This window comes from Mustela lutreola, chromosome 10 (assembly GCF_030435805.1).
Source record: "Mustela lutreola isolate mMusLut2 chromosome 10, mMusLut2.pri, whole genome shotgun sequence".
Lineage (NCBI taxonomy): Eukaryota > Metazoa > Chordata > Mammalia > Carnivora > Mustelidae > Mustela > Mustela lutreola.
In genome coordinates, this window is record NC_081299.1 from 116,745,497 (window position 1) to 116,768,684 (window position 23,188).

The 23,188-nt window shown below is 47.2% G+C and overlaps 1 long non-coding RNA gene across 1 annotated transcript; it reads left to right on the top strand.

The window, feature by feature from the left end:
• The first annotated feature begins 350 nt into the window (after positions 1 to 350).
• Positions 351 to 5,871, top strand: LOC131810138 (uncharacterized). Its single transcript, XR_009345436.1, has 4 exons — positions 351 to 456; positions 3,440 to 3,683; positions 5,022 to 5,164; positions 5,247 to 5,871. It is a non-coding gene; the product is annotated as an uncharacterized LOC131810138 (long non-coding RNA).
• Positions 5,872 to 23,188: the final 17,317 nt, after the last annotated feature.

Here is a 23,188-nt window from a genome sequence, read left to right on the forward strand (position 1 = left end):
GGAGAGGCCCCGGAGGGCCAAGGAGGGCAGGCCACCCAGGGCCTGGCTCCGGGGAGCAGAGCCCAGGCATGCACCTTCATGAACTCGTCCTTGTCGAAGCAGAGCGAGTCCGGCCCCTTGGGCAGGTTCATCTTACTTCTCTCCATCCCGCCGACTGCCGCCTCTCAGCACCGACACTCGAGCGAGGAGGAAAGGTAGGAGGCTGCGCTCCCCGACGCTACCAGTGAAGCCACGGCGTTTCCACCACACAGAAGGCACCGCTTCCTCCAACATGGCAGCGCCCCCGCCCGGCCAATGAAAGAGGACGCCGCAGGCCCGCCTGCGCCTGCCTCCGCCAAGAGAGGCGCGCAGGCCCTACTGTTGAGCCAGCAGGTGATGCTGCCCCCATGCGGCGGAGGGCGACACTACAACCTCGCCTACGTTTCTGCAGGGCAGCCCCGACGCTGTTGATGCACGGTGAGGGGGAGAAGGGAGGGCGGGGAGGGTCAGGGGCGCTCCCTCCCCACCTCGCCCTTTCCCTCGGAAAATCGGCCTGCGAATCTCTTCCAGGACCTTCTCCCGAGATTGTCCCGGGGGAAGCATAGCCGTGGCAGGATGCTGGCCCTTTACTTCTGCGGCCGGTTGTCCAGAGAGGGGGGCGCGTCCGGGTGTCAGGCCTCCTGTCTCTGGGTGCCGCCGCTGCAGCCGCCTGGGCGCGGAGGCCTCTGTGGGAACCCGGCTCCCGCCCTTAGCCCCTGCACCCACCCGCGAGCGTGGCTTCTCCCCCGCTGAGCTTGGCTCCAGCGATCTGTAGGGAGGAAGGTGGTCAGCTGGCAGCCTCGGGTCGTCTGGGCCGCTCCCAGCTCCACTTCAGCTCAGCTGCGGGGCGGCCACAAGTTTGGGTTCTCAGAGCTCTTAAAGAATCACCTCGCTACCGGCCGGCCGACAAAACGCAGCCGACAAGTAGAAGTGCGAGCATGTTTATGTCCAGTCCACTCTAGAATGGGCGGAATCGTGTGTTTGTGGCTAGCGTTGGTTCGATAGCCACACCTGCCCCCAATTTCCGAGACCCCCTCCTCCTCCTGCCGTCCACCCCACATTTATTTTGAGATTTTTCTTTCCTCTTCCCTTGCTCTTTCTCCCACTGTCCTCCCCTTTAGTGGGAATGTCATGGTCAAATGATGATTCATTTCTCTTTTTTTTCTCCATGACACTCTGACAGCTCAAACCACAGATCTCACGTGCGCCCTTCAGGCTGCAGCTTTGCTGTAATAGCCCAGGACTGGGCTGCCCCTCCCAATGCTGTGATCTCCCAGAGATAGCATGAGCAGTCCTTAGAAAGGGATGGGACACAGCAAGACAATGGCTTGCAGTGAGTCTTGCATTCGAGTCACTCCAAACGGGAAACTGGTCACTTTTTTTAAAAAACGTGAGTACAGGGATGCCTGGGTGGCTCACTTGGTTAAGCAGCTGCCTTCGGCTCAGGTCATGATACCAGCATCCTCAGATCGAGTCCCACATCGGGCTCCTTGCTCAGCAGGGAGCCTGTTTCTCCCTCTGCCTCTGCCTGCCATTCTGTCTGCCTGTGCTCACTCTCTCCCCCACTCTCTCTCTGATAAATAAATTAAAAAAATCTTTAAAACCTGAGTACAGAATCTGAAACAATACATTCCCTAGCAGTGGGCCTGGCAAGGCCTTGTTTAGGAAAACGTTCGCAGTCAATATCCAGAGACTATGACAGGTAGGATGAGAGCTGGAATCTTATTTGGAGAATCAGAATAAATTGCCAGGGGAGCAACTATGAAAGTGCATTCTATGCCCTGTTGTGGTCATTTGGATATAGGGAATGAAAGCCTCATTATTTGGTCTTTGTTTGTTTACTCTTATTATGAAAATTCTCAAAATGTGTAGAGCAGAAGGATCCCGGCCCTTCCGAGTACTTATCACTCTGCTTCCCCAACTGTTTCATAGGCCCTCCTCCTTCTACTGCCCCCAAAGTGCCTGTATTTTTGTTTTTGGGAGAGAGGGGAGGTCTGGAATATATTTTAAAGTAAATCCCAAACATCACATCATTCCCTGCTCCCCAAATACCTTGGTTTACACATCAAAGAAGGAGGAGGAAGAGGTGGAGGAGGGGAAGACTGAGAAGGAGGAGGGATGAAGAAGAGAGATTTCCGCACAGGCCCACCATGCCAGAATCAATAGGTCTAATAAGCTATTCCGATTGGCTCTGAGAGGCATGACTTTTAGCCTCTCAGACTTTTAGGGCCACAGTGCTAATAAGCGACAAGGGCAAATTCAGGCAGCGCAAACAGCAAGGCCCACACTCATCACCAAGGCACCGAGTGGGGGGGCAAGGGTGCCAGACCGACAGAACAAAGTTGTCTGGGAACCCCACCTGCCCTAGAAGTCCAGATGAGCGAGTAGTTGAACTGTTTTTTGCCTTCATTGTCATTCCTTTCTGAAATTATTGCCGGCCTTTGTTAAAGACATGAACCTGAGCTTGTGCAGTCTGGGGTACTGATCTTGGGGTTGCTGAAGAGAGTAGGTGCCAACAAAGAATGAAAATCCCTGCTACCTGTTCTCCTTCTGAGAGTCAGGAGGGAACAGTCAAGACCCCATACAGTTCACTGCCACGTGGAGCCCTGGCTGTGGCAGTGGCGTGGCCCACCAAAGCCAGGAGCAACAGGCAAGACCCCAGACCCCAAATGCTAATGGAACACCCTGGGGAGGACGAAGGAAAGGCAGAGAGTCAGCGGAAACCTTCCCAAAGGACATTTCCCTCAGTTTCATCTGGGAGCTGACACTCAGCTGGTACACACCCCTTCAGCCACACAAAGTTTGGTGACTAGCCTCTGGCCAGAACCTGCGGTGTGTCTCCCTACCCTGAACCCTTCCTAAGATCCCTACCACGGCCTCGCGATCCAGGCACTGGGCGTGTAACACTTGACTCTGCAGGGGTCCCCAGGCCAGCTTTTGGTTAGTTAGTTGTCCGCGCTGTTAAAGATTTGACTACTGTTACATGTTTGACTCTCGTCTTTGGTGATGGTACCTATTTCATAGGAATTAGAAGCTGGAATCCAGGAAACAGGCTGGAAGATGAAATTAAAAAGTGGATACAAAGCTTCTAATCAGAGCCAGACACAATCGGCGATCAACTATATCCCAGTCTCTCCCCTCTTCTCTGATCTGTACTTTCCTTAATGAGGAATGAGACTTTAAGTTGACTTTTTTTTATCTTCAAGTCTCTCTCTCTCTATCGATTCCCTAACTTCCCTCTCTTGCCTTCATTTCATCCTAGAACTTGTGCCCACGACTTCTTTTCTAAGTAAATATTAACCTCCTTTGACTCTGAATCTCTGGAAAATTCTCAGTTCCCTATTTTCGCTGGCACTGTGACAGGTCCTCATTTCTCCTTCCCACTCCTCTCTATTTATAGTTTTCACATTTTTTTTGGCAGGTTGGCTACAGAACACTCAAAAATTGCAAAGAGAAATACTGTGTTCTGGAAATTCGCCCGAGCATTTTTTTCCAATATCGTCCTTATGCTCTTCTGATCCTCTCTTGAACTGTTGGACTAAAGCAGCTGACGCTTCCACCAGCAACCAGAGTCATCCTGTCCACTACTGTGGGAACAGAGGGTTTCCATTTGGAACTGCAGACTGAGCCTAAAGTCTGGTGGCCCTTTGGTGCCAGGATAGCAGGTATGGGATGGGTGGGACATGGAGGACAAGCATCATGGTAGAGGTCTCCATTCGACCAGGAAAGCTCACAATGAGCCAACAGGTACATTTCAACATCTTCTGTATTTTCCTTATAACCTGTTTCATTCCAGAGTGGATTTGAGATCATTTAGTTTGATTCTTAAATGTTTCCCATTCCAACCGGAAACAGACTCATCCTACAGGCTCCCAAATTCTGCCTCATCTTCCTAATCAGTTAGTACCCCAAATTGGGTATGATAGTGCCAGAACATTCTTCCATGTGTATTTTATAACAGACTAGTATTTTATTAGTTTTTTTCAAACTAATAAGAATGATAAGGGTAACTTTTTTTTCTTTTAAAGCATAGGCAAAATCACGAAAGACATTGAAATGAACCTAAAAGATTATAGTGTCTTCCAAGGGAAAACAGGTGTTGTCTCATGTACCCTTCTGGGCTGACCAATTCTATGGGATATTCTGTGCCTTTCTTGTCTTTGAGCTATTTTGCAACTCTATAGATTGTACATAATTGATGTGGATGCAGATGATCTTGTCTAGCTATATGTAAATGAATTTTGTCCACTGGAAGTACAGTTGACCCCCTTTCCTTTGGTAGAAGGCAGTTTTGCATCCATTTGCATTCTATTTGCATATCTATTTGCATCTATCAAAGCAAATTCGTTTAAGTATTACTGATTGTATATGTGTCTGCCTTGAGATTCTTGCTTGAAGTGGTGGTAACATCTTAGTGGTTCCCGAGCTAATGAATGAATTAAACAAAATCCCTTCAGGCATTCATCTCATATTTGTAAAATGGTCCTTATTTAATCTTTTCGAGAAAATGATACACTAGCAAACCATGACAAGATTCTGGTAAATGAAAAGTGCAATGAAATCAAATCGGAATGAATTTTAGAATTACCTTCAATGTGGCCCACGCTATGCCAGAGGCAGAGAATGATTGAATCTCAAAGACATGACTTCTGGCCCCCAGGAGTTACAGTAATCTGTGTCAACATTGGCATGCCTGAGAAATGCATGTGACATTCCCATCAGGGTTTCCCCGGGGGTTCAGTTAACCTTTCTCTTCCAAGCTACCCTCTCTTGTAGTGATATCAACTGTGCCCTTGGTTTCAGCTCCCATTCCCTAGCCAACATCTCTCCCACTGATACACGACCATCTGTTTCTTTCCTACCCACCAGGCCCGTGTAACTGACTACCTACTCATGCTATTTCACTGATGTTCCACCTATGCCTCAAAACCCAGCATGTTCAAAACTTGATTCATCATCGTTTGTGAAAGAATGGCTTATCCTCTTTTGCTTTGTTTCTTTAGAAATGATTCTACCAATGCCAGCGGCATGCACCAGAAACCAGGAAGGAATCATACAGCTGAGCCAACCTGCTGTACTTTAAAACACTTGACCACAATTCTCCAGTGGATACTCAACCCTGGCTTCAAACTCCCTTGTCTCTCCGGTGAGTTTGCTTTCCCTCCTTCAAGACTTGCCTCAACAATCCCTACCCCTACCTCTTCTGAACTATGTCACCTCACTCCCAGCTCCTGTCCTAGGGATGAGGGAGCAGAAGGCAAGCTTAGGACAAAGCAGAAACTGGCACCCTACACCCTCTCCCCATGCCATATGTGTAACATTCCTCATGCACTCCTGGCTGCCCTAAAGGAAAAACGATGCTTAACTGATAGAGATCCCAGTCCTGCAGGACAGGAGTATCCCTCCATCTACGAATGTCCTAGTGACTTACAAGGAAGGAAGAAGCTTTCTCATCAATAGCCTGACTTCCAGAGACCCATACCTCAGTTTCCGGAAGCCCTAACATCACCCTCCCCTCCATAAAATTGAGGGAGGCTAAGGGGGAGGGAAGTGTAATAAAACTGAATTTCTTCTAAGCCCAAATCCCACTGACAAGGATGTGTGATAGAAGGAATGTAACATATCTCCAGGAAACTCCTGACTGTCTTCATGCTTTCCCTCATTAGAGGCAAAAACAGCCTTGACTTGACAATAACCAGGTCTCCCTTATCCTGAAATTCTTCTTTAGCATATGACAGTCCTTCTGGACACCCCCTTTGTCCTCACCTTCCTCAGCTCCCAGTCAACCATGCCTCTGTCTGAGCAGCTCTTTCTGCCCTTGGGTCCTGTCCCTGTGTTTTAATAAAACCACCATTAGCACCTAAGACGTCTCAAGAATCCTTTCTTGGTCATCGGCTCTGGACCTCACCCCACCAAACCTCACCTGTGTTCCAAAACTTCATCACTAGTGTCACACTTCAAGAAAATAAAAGCCCTTTGTGCAGGAATTCCCTTATCTTACCACCACCCAATCAAATCTACACCTACATTTGTATCCATTTTTAATTTGTTTTTAGACATTTACTCAACAAATATTTAGTCAGTACCTACTGTGTGCTACACACTGCCCTGAGTGTTTGTAAATCTGTGGCGAACGACACAAAAAAGTCCCTGGCATCATGGAATTTACATGGTAATTGGAGAAATGTACAAGAAACACAGAAAGAGTTGAAGACAGAGCAGGTTTATTGAGAAGAGCAGACATCCCCAGCTAGGGTTTGTTCTTCCTTGTGCCTGGGATTTGTTCCTTCCAGCCCTCTCCAGGACTCCACTCCCAGGGCCAATATCAAGTTCTTGTTCCAATGGATCCTTCCAGTCAGAAGACAAATGACCTTTTTCTTAAAAACAAAAGGAAAAAACACAAAACAAAGACTTCCTTTAACCTTCTACCTTCCTATAACAACCTCCATATTTCTCTCCCCACCTCATTCCCAGCATAGCTTGTAAAATATTTGTCTACACCTGTGGGTGTAGGGTACCATGTCCCCAAGGGTAGTTGAAAAAATCTCTATAAAGAATCCTCATGTGCAGGTCATTTTAAGGGAGTCCATTTCCAGATCCAAACTCCATGTGTACTCTGTAGGATAGGTGATATGCCCATTCTTGGGTCTGATATCAGGATACTCCTCTCCTTCCTGGAAGATCAAGACACTCCTCTCAGATCTTATTAGAGTGTAGGACTTGGGCTGATACCAAAGTTGAAATACCAGTTTTGTTTCAAATAATGCCCTTCTGTGGGCAGTACTGGGGCTCCACCTTTAGAGCTTCCTCTCCTTATTAAGGGTAAAGGTTAACATCGGAAAGGGGATTAGGGCAGATGTTGGAAGTGCTCAGAATAACAATCAGTTTTGGTTAGTGACACTCATTCCTTCATATTTAAATTAAACTACATATTTTTAGGGATATAATAGGGAAAAACACAAGTAAGGATTTTAATGGTTTCATTCCATTCTAGTATGGTTTGGGAAATAAAATAACAGAAAATGAGACTGTTCTGCCTTTAAAAAAATCAACTTGTAGCAGGCAAATGTTATTCCAATGAAGTCGATCCTTTTCTTTCTCATTTTCTTTTTCAAGAATTATTTATTTATTTGGTAGAGAGAGACACACACACACACACAGAGAACACAAGTAGGGAGAGCGGGGGAGGGAGAAGCAGGCTTCCTGCTGATCAGGAATGTGGGCCTTCATCCCAGGCCCCTGGGATCATGACCTGAGCCAAAGGCAGCTGCTTAGTGACTGAGCCACCCAGGTGCCCTCTATCTCATTTTTTAAATGTTTAATATTTTCAACACCTAGTTAATAAAATATACATATATTGTGATGAAAAGTTTATGATTAAAAAGTTTCAGATGTCCACTTAAAAATGTGCAAGGTGTGTGAATTCTCATAGGCGGTCCATGCACCATAAACGCCTATCAGTAGCAAACGTGGATGTACTCGGTGTCTCTAGGTTCCCGCTTCCTTAGTGCCCTCTTAATCACATGGTTTCTCTTCCTACCATCCTGGACCTGTATTCTCAATTTGCTTCTCTATTTCATCTCTGCCCCTTTGAAGAGCTTGATTCTGGGTCTTCTGTAGCTATGCATTCGCTCTCTCTCTCTTTCTCTCTCTCCCTCGATCAGGCTTTCACAACCTAGCACTATTGATACCTGGTGGGTGATTCTCTGCTGTGGGGCTGTCCTGTGCCCTGCAGGACAGTTAGCAGCATCTCTGGTCTCTAGCCACTAGATGCCAGAAGCACCCCCCCCCCCAAGTGGTGACCACCAAAAATGTCGCCAGATATTGTTCAATCGGCCCTGGGAGCAAAACTCCTTGCCTCCCAGCCCCAGTTTTAAAACCACTGCTTTGGCTGATTCCATTCAGCATCATTGATTTAAGTTCTTTGTAGAAGCTGAAGGCTCTGAAGTTAATGTCTTTAATCCTAATCCGCCCTTGGAGCTGAGAATCACATGGCCAGCTGCCTGCAGCATATTTCTCCATGAATAAGTAACAGGAGTCTTATTTTCACCATGATTTCTATCCTGCTCCCTCCTCACCTACTCCTGTCCCAGTCTCCCCATCTTAGTAAACAGCATCCTCACCTCCTACTGGCTAAAGCCTCAGCCCCTGGGATAAATTCCCCCTTTCCCTTTTCTTGTATCTAATCCATCAGCAAAACCAACTGATTTGACCTCCAAAACAGAAGTCAGACTTGCTCACTGCTCTTTATATCCATTGCTCCCATTTGAATCCAAACCCTGAAATTTTTTTTTGCACATCAGACACTGTTAACAGTCATTGGTCCCACGACTACACCTACACAGATATTTTACAAGATCGCTAATCACCACCAAGTTGCCAGATCCAATGATTAACTTTCAGATCTAAATGAATCAACCTGTCAGTCCTATAGACATAGAACCTCCTCCACTTCTCTGGAAATATTCTATCTTTTTCATCGTGATGTTGGCTCTCCCTTCCTCTTCCACACTGGTCAGTGATTATGGCTCCTTTCCTGGCTGGGTTTTTTTGAGCTTCCTGACCTTTAGACATCAGTCCTGTGCTCAGGGACTCGGACCTTCTGCTTGAGTTTTCTGTTGTGTTAAAAAAAATTCAACTGAGTACATTTTAAAGAACCTACTGGCTTTATTCAATGATTCACGAAATGGGCAGCATCCTGCTTGCAGACTGAAAGGAGCTCGGAGGAGCAGTACAAAACGAAAGACTTTTATAGGCAGAAGAGAGGAGGAGCAAGGAAGTCACGTCAGGCAAACAAGGCAGGTTGGTTATGGCCAGGTGACTTGGCTTCTGGGGATGGCAGGGGTCCGAGGGAGTGGGGATCAGGTGGTGTCTGCTTGCCTGGGCTCAGATTCCATTTCTGGGACAGCTGAAATCATAATTAAGTCTGGTTTGGGGGACATGGGGCTTAGCATAAGCAACTCCATTTTGGGCCTCTTGTTTTGTTTTTAATAGTTACTTCATAACAAATAATAACAAGTTTAGTAACTTTAAACAGCTGAGTTTACTATCCTACCATCTCTAGCTGTCAGGAGGCCAGAAACAGCTTAACCAGGGTCCTCGGCTCTGGGTCTCACTCAAAGGAGGAGAGAAGGAGCCCACCAAGCTGTGTTCTCACCTGCAGGTTCCACTAGGGAAGGCTCTGCTTCCAAACTCACTCGGGTTGTTGGAAGAACTCATTTCCTTGTAGCTGTGTGATTTGGGGGGCAGCCCATGCTGGGGTGGGCCAGAGAGATTCTCCAGGCTATTAACTGTAAACCATCCTCAGCCCCCAGAGGCTGCTTGCAGTTTCCTGCCATATAACTCTCTCCACAGGTGATTCTGAATTTGGCTCTTTGCTTCTTCAAGTCCAGGACAGCCTCTCACTCCAATCAGTAAAACAGTCTGATTTAATATAATGAGATCATAATAGTGACATCTTCTTACCTTGCCAAATTCTACTGGTTAAAAGCAAGTCCTAAGTCCCATACACACTCCCATCCATACTCACAGGACAAATACCAGGGGACAGATATCATGAAGCTGCCTTATCATGTTGCCAAACACACCTCTGTCCATACTCACTGCGTAGGTAAGCCCACTTCTTCTCAGGGCTTGAACCCTATGTCCTAACGGTGTTCATATTTGTGCCTCCAGCCTGGGTCTCACCCATGAATGGCAGACTCGTGTGTTCAGCTGCTGGTTGGGCATCCCCATGTGGATGCAACGACCATCTCCAGAACCAAACACCTGTTGCCCATCAAACTTGCTTCTCCCGTCGTCTTTCCCATCTTACCAAGTGGTAACGTCACTGTTCCAGGGCCTCAGGCTCCCAAAATTGTAAAATCATCCCAACTCTTGTCTTTTCCGCACACTCCACCCTTAATATATTTACAAATCCTGCGTGTTTTGTCTTCAATATACACCCAGAATCTCCCCCCTTCTCCCCACCCCTGCATCTACTGCTCTGGTCTGGGCCAATACCCCTTCTCACCCAGATCAGTGGTCCTCAACCAGGAGAGTTTTGTGTACCTGCTCCTCCGCAGGGGATTTTGACAGGGTCTGGACACACTTTTCGTTGTCACAACTTGAGAGTGGGAAAGGGCGCTCCTGCGATCTAGTGGTCAGTGCACAGGACAGCTCCCCATAACAAAAATTAATGTGGCCCGAAATGTCAGCAGTATAGAAATCTCAGTCTACATTAATGCAAGAAGCATCCCCACCCCACAACCCCGCAAGTCCGTTCTGCACACAGCAGCCTGAGTGATTCTTTTCTTTTCTCTTTAAGATTTTCTTTATTTATTTGACAGAGCGAGAGAGAGATCCATGTAGGCAGAGAGGCAGGCAGTGGGAAAGGGAGAATCAGGCTCCCTGATGAGCAGAGAGCCCAATGCGGGGCTTGATGCCAGGACCCCAAGACCATGAACTGAGCTGAAGGCAGAGGCTTAACCCACTGAGCCACCCAGGCGCCCCGATCCTTTTCTAATCAAAATCAAGTCAAGCCTCTTCAAAACCATCCAAGCTCTTCTCAGCTGGCACAAATTTAAAGGCAAATCTTTACAATGGCCTTCAAGACTTTATGTGATCTGACCCCACTACCTTCCTTACCTACCTCCTACCACTTGCCGTCTTGCTCATTTTTTGCCCAGCATTATTGGTCGCTGTGTCATTCTTTAAACACACCAGATGTGCTCCCACCTTGGGCTTACTGTTTGCTTTGTGTTGGATGCTCTTCTGAAACAGCACAACTGCTTGTTCCTTAATTTCCTCCAGGTCTTTCCTCAAATGAGGGAGACTTCCCTGACACAGTCCCATAGAAAATACCAACCTGCTCCCCTAATCCCCACACCCCATGTCCACTCACTCAGCTTATTTTCCTTCCTAACCCACATCAACCCCTGATATGTATGTGTATTTATTTGCTTCATTTCTCACTCAACAACTAAAATGAAAACTCCAAGAGGACATCAAATTTATTTTGTCTCTTGTTAACTATTCTGTCTTTAGGGTTTAGAACAGTACCTGACACATAGTAGATGTTCTGTAAATATTGGAGAATTATTTGTTACTATCTTTGCCTTTTCTCTATCCATTCTTTACACAGCAGCCAAAAATGACATTTTAAAAATGCAAAAGCAATCCCATGGCCACCCTCCACCCACCAGTGTAAAACCCTTCAACGGCTTTTCGTTGTGCTCAAGCCGCAGCTGACATTCTACAGCCCAGGCCAGATTAAGCTTTCAGAGTTCTTTTTTTTTTTTTTTTTTTTTTAAATTTTTTATTTTTTATAAACATATATTTTTATCCCCAGGGGTACAGGTCTGTGAATCACCAGGTTTACACACTTCACAGCACTCACCAAAGCACATACCCTCCCCAATGTCCATATTCCCACCCCCTTCTCCCAAACACCCTCCCCACAGCAACCCTCAGTTTGTTTTGTGAGATTAAGAGTTATTTATGGTTTGTCTCCCTCCCAATCCCATCTTGTTTCATTGATTCTTCTCCTACCCACTTAAGCCCCCATGTTGCATCACCACTTCCTCATAGCAGGGAGATCATATGATAGTTGTCTTTTTCTCTGCTTGACTTATTTCACTAAGCATGATACGCTCTAGTTCCATCCATGTTGTCGCAAATGGCAAGATTTCATTTCTTTTGATGGCTGCATAGTATTCCATTGTGTATATATACCACATCTTCTTGATCCATTCATCTGTTGATGGACATCTAGGTTCTTTCCATAGTTTGGCTATTGTGGACATTGCTGCTATAAACATTCGGGTGCATGTGCCCCTTTGGATCACTACGTTTGTATCTAAAAAATAGAAATGGAAGGAAAACTTCCAAAGTCATTTTATGAGGCCAGCATCACCTTGATCCCAAAACCAGACAAGGATCCCACCAAAAAAGAGAGCTATAGACCGATATCCTTGATGAACACAGATGCGAAAATACTCAACAAAATACTAGCCAATAGGATTCAACAGTACATTAAAAAGATTATCCACCACGACCAAGTGGGATTTATTCCAGGGCTGCAAGGTTGGTTCAACATCCGCAAATCAGTCAATGTGATACAACACATCAATAAAAGAAAGAACAAGAACCATATGATACTCTCAATAGATGCTGAAAAAGCATTTGACAAAGTACAACATCCCTTCCTGATCAAAACACTTCAAAGTGTAGGGATAGAGGGCACATACCTCAATATCATCAAAGCCATCTATGAAAAACCCACCGCAAATATCATTCTCAATGGAGAAAAACTGAAAGCTTTTCCGCTAAGGTCAGGAACACGGCAGGGATGTCCATTATCACCACTGCTATTCAACATCGTACTAGAGGTCCTAGCCTCAGCAATCAGACAACAAAAGGAAATTAAAGGCATCCAAATCGGCAAAGAAGAAGTCAAATTATCACTCTTCGCAGATGATACGATACTATATGTGGAAAACCCAAAAGACTCCACTCCAAAACTGCTAGAACTTATACAGGAATTCAGTAAAGTGTCAGGATATAAAATCAATGCACAGAAATCAGTTGCATTTCTATACACCAACAGCAAGACAGAAGAAAGAGATATTAAGGAGTCAATCCCTTTTACAATTGCATCCAGAGTTCTTAATCACTGGAAAGACGATGGTGTTGTCACCACCAGAGATATTTAAATATTTTTGAAGATTAGATCCCAAAGTAAGTGTGCTAAAAGCCTAGCAATATCCGATTTCACAAACTCAGATTTCATAAAATCTCATTAGTCTTCTCACCTTGTGTAAGTTTAATCTTTCCTCGGCCCCTTTTCTCTTCTGTTTCAGGCACTCACCATACTTTGCCAGAATGACCATAACGGCCTTCAAACCTGTCATCTCATCTTCAGGAATATGCCCCTTTCCCTCCCCTCCTCACACCAATTCATCCTCTAAACTTATTCTAAGATGATCACTCTAAAATGTGCATCTCACTGTGTCCTTCCCCTACAGGAACTTACTCAATAGCTCCTAAGGACGTGTGAATTTCCTTGGTGTGGTATTTTTACAAGACCCTTTGCTTGCAAGTGGCAGCAATCCAAAGAAAACTGGAGGAACCAAAAGGGAAAAGCAAGCAAACAAACAAAAAACAAAGTAATGTCCAGGTTCCTGTAGGGGTGGATACCACAGAAGTTCATAAAAATCCAAAAGAAGATGGGGTACCTGGGTGGCTTAGTGGGTTAAGCCTCTGCCTTCGGCTCAGGTCATGATCATAGGGTCCTGGGATCGAGCCTCACATCAGGCTCTCTGCTCTGCAGGGAGCCTGCTTCCTCCTCTCTCTCCCTACTTGTGATCTCTGTCAGATAAATAAAAAAATCTTTTTAAAAAATCAAAAGAATAGCTGCAGAACTAATATTTCAGAATCAAGAACTAGGGACTGGAAAACGGCAAAACACTTTTCTCTTTGTCCATGTCTCATGTTTACTCGTCTCCATAGGGCTGCTTTCTTCTCTGGTCAGACTCTTCAAGTGTCCAGGACGATGGCCATGGCCAGCTCCTGAATCCCATCCAGCAAGACCAGTCACTCGCCTAAAGAGAGAACTTTGTCTTCCTGTCATTTACATATCAATCCCAGGGAGACTCTGATTGGTCCTATTGGTCTAGGGGGAACAATCACTATTTGGGTTTCTATGTGTGCCCATCCTCCCCCAGACTGCATAAAGCACAGGTGAAATTTTTTTAAATTAACATATAATGTATTATTTGCCCCAAGGGTGCAGGTCTGTGATTCATCTGTGTTACACATTTCACAGAACTCACCATATCACATACCCTCCCCAATGTTCATAACCCAGCCACCCTCTCCATCCCTGCAAACCTCAGTTTGTTTTGTGAGATTAAGTCTGTTATGGTTTGTCTCTCTCCCCAACACAACTTGTTTCATTTTTTCCCTCCCTACCTCCCATGACCCGTTAACCTGCCTTTCAAATTCCTCATATCAGAGAGATCATATGATAATTGCCTTTCTCTCATTGACTTACTTCACTTAGCATAATAACCTCTAGTTCCATCCAAGTCATTGCAAATGGAAATATTTCATTTTTGATGGCTGCATAGTATACCTCTGTGTGTGTATGTGTGTGTGTGTGTGTGTGTGTGTGCGCCTCTGGGTGTCTGTGTTTCAGTGTGTAAAGAGGACCTGGCCATGCCATCGTGGGTGGAGATGCCCCAAGCAGGATCAGGCTGATGAGGGGTTAGACGTCTGGTGGGCAAGTCATGTTCAAACACCAGTTTAAGGCTGGTTAAGTGGTATTGGGTGTAGGGTCTACACCCTTCTGCCCAGGGTTTATCCTGAGATCCTGAGGGGATGGGTCCATGACCCAGGAGCTCAGCTAACCCTAAAAGTAACCACTAAGCCTGCCCCAAATGCTAACCTAAACCCTGACCTGACCCTAACCCTGACCCTGACTGTGATCCTGACCTGAACCCTAAACCTAAACCTAAGGCTGACACTGATCCTGATGTGGACCATGAACCTAAACCTAACTCTGACATTACCATAATCATGACTCAAACCTAACCATGACCCTGACCCTGACCCTAATCCTAACCCTGACGCTGACCTAACACTGACCCTAACCCTAACCCTGACCGTGACTGTGAGCCTGACCCTAACCATAAACATAAAGGCAATTCTAACCATGACCCTAATATGGACACTGAACCTAAACCGAACACTGACCCTAAACCTAACACTAACCACTACCCTAAACCAAACCCTAACCCTGACCTTACGCTATCTAACGCTAACACTAAACATAACCCTACTTCTAACTCTAAACCTAACCCCAATCACAAACCCTACTGCCAAAACCTAACTGTGACACTGAACCAAAAATTGACCCTAAACCAAAGCCTGACCCTAAAACTGACACTGGCCCTGAACTTCACGTGACCCTGACCCTGACCCTAAGCCTAACCATGACACTAACACTGACCATTACATAATCCTGTCCCTGACCCGATTGTGGACTTTAATCCAACACCTGAACCTAACAGTAAACCTGACACTGGCGCTAAACTTCACACTGACCCTGACCCAGACCATGACCATAAAACTACCCTGACACTAACAGTCACCCAGACCCTGACCTGAACACTAAACCTGACCGTGACTGTGAGCATGACCCTAACTCTAACCCTAAATGTAGCCCTGACCCTGACACTAACACGGGCCCTCCCCCGAATCCTATCGCTGAAGCTAACCCTAACACTAACCCATAACCCTACCATGGACCCTGATCCTAACAAGTTCTAAACCTAACTGTCAACCAAACGCTAACCCTAACACTAACCCTAAACTTTAACAATAACCCTGACCATATACCTGACTATGATCATAACCCTAACCCTGAACTTTGCCTATACCAGACCCTAACCCTAAACCTGACCCTGGCCCTGACTCTAAACCTAACATGACCCTAACAATGACCACTATATAACCGTGTCACTGACCCGAATGTGGACTTTAAACCAATATCTGATCCTGACCGTAAACCTGACACTGGCCCTAGAATTCACCCTGACCCTGACCCAGGCAAAGACCATAAACCTAACCCTGACACTAACAGTGACCCTGACCCTGACCCTAACACTAACCCTGATACTGAATGTGAGCCTGACCCAAACTATAATCCTAAACGTAACCCTGACCCTGACACTAACACGGTCCCTGACCCGAAACCTAATCCTGAACCTAATCCTAAAACTAACGCCTAACATTGTCCCTGACACTGATCAAAACAAGTCTTACCCTAACACTCAACCTACCTCTAACCCTAACCCTAATCCCACTTTAACAATAATCCTGACCATCTCCCTGACCCTGATCATAACCCTAACTCTGAACTTAACCTTAAACCTGACCCTGGCCTTGACCTTAATACTGACCCTAACCCTGACTGTAACCTAAATCTGACACAATCCGTGATCCTGAAAAGAATCGTAACCCTAAAGCTAACCCTGATCCTGAACCTACTCATAAAACAGAACCTAAACATAAAGCTGACCTTACCATAACCATGAACCTAACCCTGACGCTGACCCTAACCCTGACACTAAACCTGTCCCACACCTAACCCTGACCCTGACATGAACCTTGCCCCCAAACCAAAACTAGAACCTGACCCTAAATCTAACCATGACCCTGAACCTGACCCTAAACCTAACCGTCAACCTAACACTGACCCTGAACCTGACTCTGACCGTAACGCTAACCGTGACCCTACTGAGAGCCTGACCCTAAACCTAACCATGAACCTAACCCTAACACTGACCCCTACCCTAAGCCTTGCGCTAACCCTGACCCCAATGACGTCTAACACTAACCTTGACCCTACGTCTTTCTTAACCCTAACCCTAACACTAACCTAGTCTAAAACCAGCGCATTCCTTCCAGCGGGGACAACAGCTGCACCCAGGCTTCCCACAGGCTGGGTGGAGGCTGTATGCGGGTCACTGGATGGGCCCTGCATTGAGTGGAGTGTGAGCCTTGAACAGCTTGGGGACTGGCGGCTCAGGGAGCTCTGGTGCAGCAGGAAGTTCGGTAAGGAGCCCCCAAGCAGTGGTGAACTCACTACCATGATGACAGAGCACAACGGATTTGGAACCCACGTATCCAGGCACCCCATTACAGAGAAAACCCCCCTGCCCAGATCATTTCAAGGCACAACCTAAAGAAAGCGACATGTTCTTCTGCTGTACTGAAGCCGAGAGGATGCAGGGAGAAGATAGCTCGCCCGCCAGACACGTCCCCTCCCTGTCAGGTCATATCAGATTTCCCCAACGCCTCAGGCCCTTTGGCCAATAAAATCAAAAGGTGACACGAGGGGGCTCAGAGTCAGAGAGTCCCACACCTTCTGATCCACCGGTGTAGCCCTTGGTCTCCTCACCGTCTCTGTGTGTGTGTGTGTGTGTGTGTGTGTGTGTGTGCCTCTGGGTGTCTGTGTGTCTGTGTGTAAAGAAGACCTGGCCATGCCATCGTGGATGGAGATACCCCAAGCAGGATCAGGCTAATGAGGGGTTAGATGTCTGTCTGGTGGGCAAGTCATGTTCACAGCCCAGTTTAAGGCTGGTTAAGTGGGATCGGGTGTAGGGTCTACACCCTTCTGCCCAGGGTTTATCCTGAGACCCTGAAGGGATGGGTCCATGACCCAGGATCGGGCTAACCCTAACAGTAACCACTAACCCTGACCTTACACTGACTGTGAGCCCGCCCCAAACCCTATCCCAAGCCATGACCCTGACCCTGACCCTGACTGTGATCCTGACCCTAACCCTAAACCTAAACCTAAGCCTGACACTGACCCTGATGTGGACCCTGAACCTAAACTTAACTCTGACATTACCGTAACCATGACTCATACCTAACCATGACCCTGAACCTGACCCTAATCCTAACCCTGACGCTGACCTAATACTGACCCTAAACCTGACCGTGACTGTGAACCTGACGCTAAACCTAAACCTAAAGGTAACTCTAACCATGACCCTAATACAGACCTTGAACCTAAACCTAATGCTGACCCTGACCCTAACAATAACCCCTACCCTAAACCAACCTATACCCTGACCTTACGCTGTCTAACCCTAACCCTAACCATATCCCTACTTCTAAATCTAACCTTAACCCCAATCCCAAACCCTATCACCAAAGCCTAACAGTGACACTGAACCGAACATTGACCCTAAACCAAAGCCCAAACCTAAGCCTGACCTTGGCTATGACCTTCACCTAATCCTGACCCTGAGCCTAATCTTAACCATGACACTAAACTGACCACTACATAACCCTGTCCTTGACCCGAATGTAGACTTTAAACCAATACCTGAACCTAACCATAAACCTGACACTGGCGCTAAACTTAACGCTGACCCTGACCCAGACCATGACCATAAACCTAACCGTGAGCCTCACAGTGATTCCGACCCTGACCTGAACACTAAACCTGAGCCTGACTTTTAGCCTGACCCTAACTCTAACCCTAAATGTAACCCAGACACTGACACTAACACGGGCCCTACAAGAATCCTATTGCTGAAACTAACTCTAACACTAACCCCTAACCTACCACTGACCCTGACCCTAACACGTTCTAACCCTAACCATCAACCTTCGCTAACTCTAATACTAAACCTAAACTTTAACAATAACCCTGACACTATACCTGACTATGATCATAACCCTAACTCTGAACTTTGCTTCTACCAGACCCTGACCCTAAACCTGACCCTGGCCTTGACCCTAAACCTAACCATGACCCTAAATGACCACTACATAACACTGTCCCTGACCCAAATGTGGACTTTAACCATATACCTGAACCTGACTGTAAACCTGACACTGGCCCTGGACTTAACCCTGACCCTGACCCAGGCAAAGACCATGAACCTAACCCTGACCCAAACAGTGACCCTGACCCTGACTCTGACACTAACCCTGGCACTAAATGGGAGCAGGACCCTAACTCTAACCCTAAATGTAACCGTGACCCTGACACTAACATGGGCCCTGACCCGAAAATAACGCTGAACCTAACCATAAAACTAACGCCAGGGGTTAGATGCCTGGTGGGCAGGTCATGTTTACATCCCAGTGTAATGCTGGATAAGTGGGATCGGGTGTGGGGTCTACAGCCTTCTGCCCAGGGTTTATCCTGAGAACCTAAAGGGAGGGGACAATGAACCAGGAGTGGGGCGAACCCTAACAGTAACCACTGACCCTGACCCTGACCCTTACACTGTGAGCCTGCTCCAAACCCTAACCCGAACCCTGACCCTGACCCTGACCCTAACCCTGACCGTGATCCCGACCTGAACCCTAAACCTAAACCTCAGCCTGACGCTGACCCTGATCCGGACCCTGAACCTAAACCTAAGTCTGAGATAACCTAACTATGACTCATCCCTAACGGGACCCTACCTGAACCTAATCCTAATCCTGACGCTAACCTAACCCTGACCCTAACCCTAACCCTGTCCGTGACCGTGTGCCTGACCCTAAACCTAACCCTAAAGGTAACCCTAACCCTGACCCTAATATGGACCCTCAAACCAAACCGAATGTTGACCCTGACAATAACACTAATCCCTACCCTAAACCAAACCCGAACGCTGACCTTATGCTGTCTAACCCTAACCCTCACCATACCACTAATTCTAACTCTAACCGTAACCCCATCCCAAAATTTTCCCCTAAACCTAAATGTGACCATGAACCGAACATAAAGCAAAGCCTGAACCTAAACCTGACCCTGGCCCTGACCTTCACCTAAACTGACCCTGACGCTAATCCTAACCATGACAATAACACTGACCACTACATAACCCTGTCCCTGACCCGAATGTGGACTTTAAACCAATACATGATCCTGAAGCTAAACCTGACACTGGGCCTAAACTTCACCCTGAACCTGACCCAGACCATGACAATCAACCTAACACTGACCCTAACAGTGACCCCGACCCAGACCTGAACACTAAACCACACCCTGACTGTGAGCCTGACCCTTACTGTAACCCTAAACTTAACCCTGACCCTGACACTAACAAGGGCCGTACCCTGACACCTAACGCTGAACCTAACCCTAAAACTAACCCCTAACATTATCCCTGACACTGACCCTAACCCGGTCTAACCCTAACCCTCAACCTACCTCTAACCCTAACCCTAACCCCACTTTAACAATAATCCTGACCCTCTCCCTGACCCTGATCATAACCCTAACTCTGAACTTTGCCTATGTCAGACCTTAACCTTAAACCTGACCCTGGCCTTGACCTTTTTTTTTTTTTAAAGATTTTATTTATTTATTTGACAGAGAGAGATCACAAGAAGGCAGAGAGGCAGGCAGAGAGAGGGGAGGATACAGGCTCCCTGCTGAGCAGACAGCCCAATGCGGGACTCGATCCCAGGACCCTGAGTTCATGACCTGAGCCGAAGGCAGCTGCTTAACCCACTGAGCCACCCAGGCGCCCATGGCCTTGACCTTAACACTGACCCTAACCTGACTGTAAACCTAACTCTGACCCAATCCGTGATCCTGAACAGAATCGTAACCCTAAAGCTAACCCTGATCCTGAACCTACTCATAAAACAGAACCCAAACATAAAGCTGACCTTACCATAACCATGAACCTAACCCTGACGCTGACCCTAACCCTGACACTAAACCTGTTCCCAAACCTAACCCTTACCCTGACATGAACCTTGCCCCCACACCAAAACTTGAACCTGACCCTAAACCTAACCGTCATCCTAACACTGAACCTGTCCCTGACCTTGACTGTAATGCTAACCGTGACCCTACTGTGAGCCTGACCCTAAACCTAACCATGAACCTAACCCTAACCCTGACCCTACCCTAAGCCTTATGCTAACCCTGACCTCAACGACGTCTAACCCTAAGCCTGACCCTAAGTCTTTCTTAACCCTAACCCTAACACTAACCTAGTCTAAACCCAGTTTTGTTCCCTCCAGCAGGGACAACCCCTGCACCCAGGCCTCCCAGGGGCTGGGAGGAGGCTATATGGGGGTCACTGGATGGGCACTGCGTTGAGTGGAGTGTGAGCCTTGAGCAGCTTGGGGACCGGAGGCTCAGGGAGCTCTGGTGCAGCAGGAAGTTCGGTAAGGAGCCCCCAGGCAGTCGTGACCTCACTTCCCTGATGACAGAGCCCAACGGAATTGGAACCCACGTATCCAGGCACCCCATTACAGAGAAAACCCCCCTGCCCAGCTCATTTCTAGGCACATCCTAAAGGAAGCGACATGTTCTTCTGATGTACTGAAGCTGAGAGGATTCAGGGAGAAGAGAGCTCGCCGGCCAGACAAGTCCCCTCCCTGGCAGGTCATATCAGGTTTCCCCAACGCCTCAGGCCTTTGGCTAATAAAATCAAAAGGAGACATGAGGGGGCTCAGAGTCAGAGAGTCCCACACCTTCTATTCGACCGGTGTAGCCCTAGGTCTCCTCCCCGTCTTGTGTGTTTGTGTGTGTGTGTGTGTGCCACTGGGCTTCTGTGTCTGTGTGTAAAGAGGACCTGGCCATGACATCGTGGATGGAGATGCCCCAAGCAGGATCAGGCTGATGAGGGGTTAGATGTCTGGTGGGTAAGTCATGTTCACACCCCAGTTTAAGGCTGGTTAAGTGGGATCGGGTGTAGGGTCTACACTCTTCTGCCCAGGGTTTATCCTGAGACCGTGAAGGGATGGGTCCATGACCCAGGAGCGGGGCTAACCCTAACAGTAACCACTAACCGTGACCCTGACACTGACTGTGAGCCTGCCCCAAACCCTAACCCGAACCCTGACCCTGACCCTGACCCTAACCCTGACCGTGATCACGACCTGAACCCAAAACCTAAACCTAAGCCTGACGCTGACCCTTATCCGGACCCTGGAACTAAACCTAACTCTGAGATAACCTAACTATGGCTCATCCCTAACCATGACCCTGACCCTGACCCTAATCCTAACCCTGACGCTGAACTAACACTGACCCTAACACTAACCCTGACCGTGACTGTGTGCCTGACCCTAAACCTAACCATAAAGGTAACCCTAACCCTCACCCAAATACAGACCCTGAACCTAAACCGAATGCTGACCCTGAACCTAACACTAACTACCTACCCTAAACCAAACCCTCACCCTGAACTTACGCTGTCTAACCCTAACCCTCACGATAACACTACCTCTAACTCTAACCCTAACCCCATCCCAAACTTTTCCCCTAAACCTAACTGTGAACCTGAACCGAACATAAAGCAAAGCCTGAACCTAAACCTGACCATGGCCCTGACATTCACGTGACCCTGACCCTGACCATAATTCTAACCATGATCTTAACACTGACCACTACATAACCCTGTCAGTGACCCGAATGTGGACTTTAACCAATACCTGATCCTGACGCTAAACCTGACACTGGCCCTAAACTACACCGTGGCCCTGACCCAGACCATGACCATCAACCTAAACCTGACCCTAACAGTAACCCCGACCCAGACCTGAACACTAAATCAGAACCTGACTGTGAGCCTGACCCTTACTGTAACTCTAAACGTAACCCTGACCCTGAAACTAACACGGGCCGTACCCCGAATCCTATCGCTGAAGCTAACCCTAACACTAACCCCTAACCCTATCTCAGACCCTGACCCTAACCAAGTCTAACCCTAAACCTCAAACTAACTCTAACCCTAACACTAACCCTAAACTTTAACAATAACCCTTACCCTATACCTGACTATGATCATAACCCTAACCCTGAACTTTGCCTCTACCAGACCCTGACCCTAAACGTGACCCTGGCCCTGACCCTAAACCTAACCATGACACTAACACTGACCACTACATAAACTTGATCCTGACCCAAATGTGGACTTTGAAGCAATATCGGATCCTGACCCTAAACCAGACACTGGCCCTAAACTTCACCCTGACCCTGACCCAGGCCATGACCATAAACCTAACTCTGACCAAAACAGTGACCCTAACCCTGACCCAAACACTAACCCTAACACTGAATGTGAGCCTGACCCTAACTCTACCCCTAAACGTAACCCTGACCCTGACACTAACGTGGGCCCTACCCCGAATCCTATCCCTGATCCTAACCCTAACACTAAACCCTAACCCTACTACGGACCCGGACCCTAATGAGGTCTAACCCTAACCCTCAACCTAACTTTAACACTAAACCTAACCCTAAACTTTAACAATAAACCGGACCCTATGCCTGATTACGATCATTACCCTTAACTGGACTTTGCCTATAGCAGACCCTGACCCTAAATCTGACCCTAGCCCAGAACATAAACCTAACCATAACCCTAACAATGACCACTAAATAATCCTGTCCCTGACCCGAATCTGGACTTTAAACCAATACCTGAACCTGACCGTAAACCTAACACTGGCCCTAGACTTCACCCTGAACCCGACCCAGGCAAAGACCAGAAACCTAAGCCTGACCCTAACAGTGACCCTGACCCTGAAACTAACACTAACCCTGACACTGAATGTGAGCCTGAACACATCTCTAACCATAAATGTAACCCTGAACCTGACACTAACACGGGCCCTGACCCGAAACCTAACGCTGAACCTAACCCTAAATCTA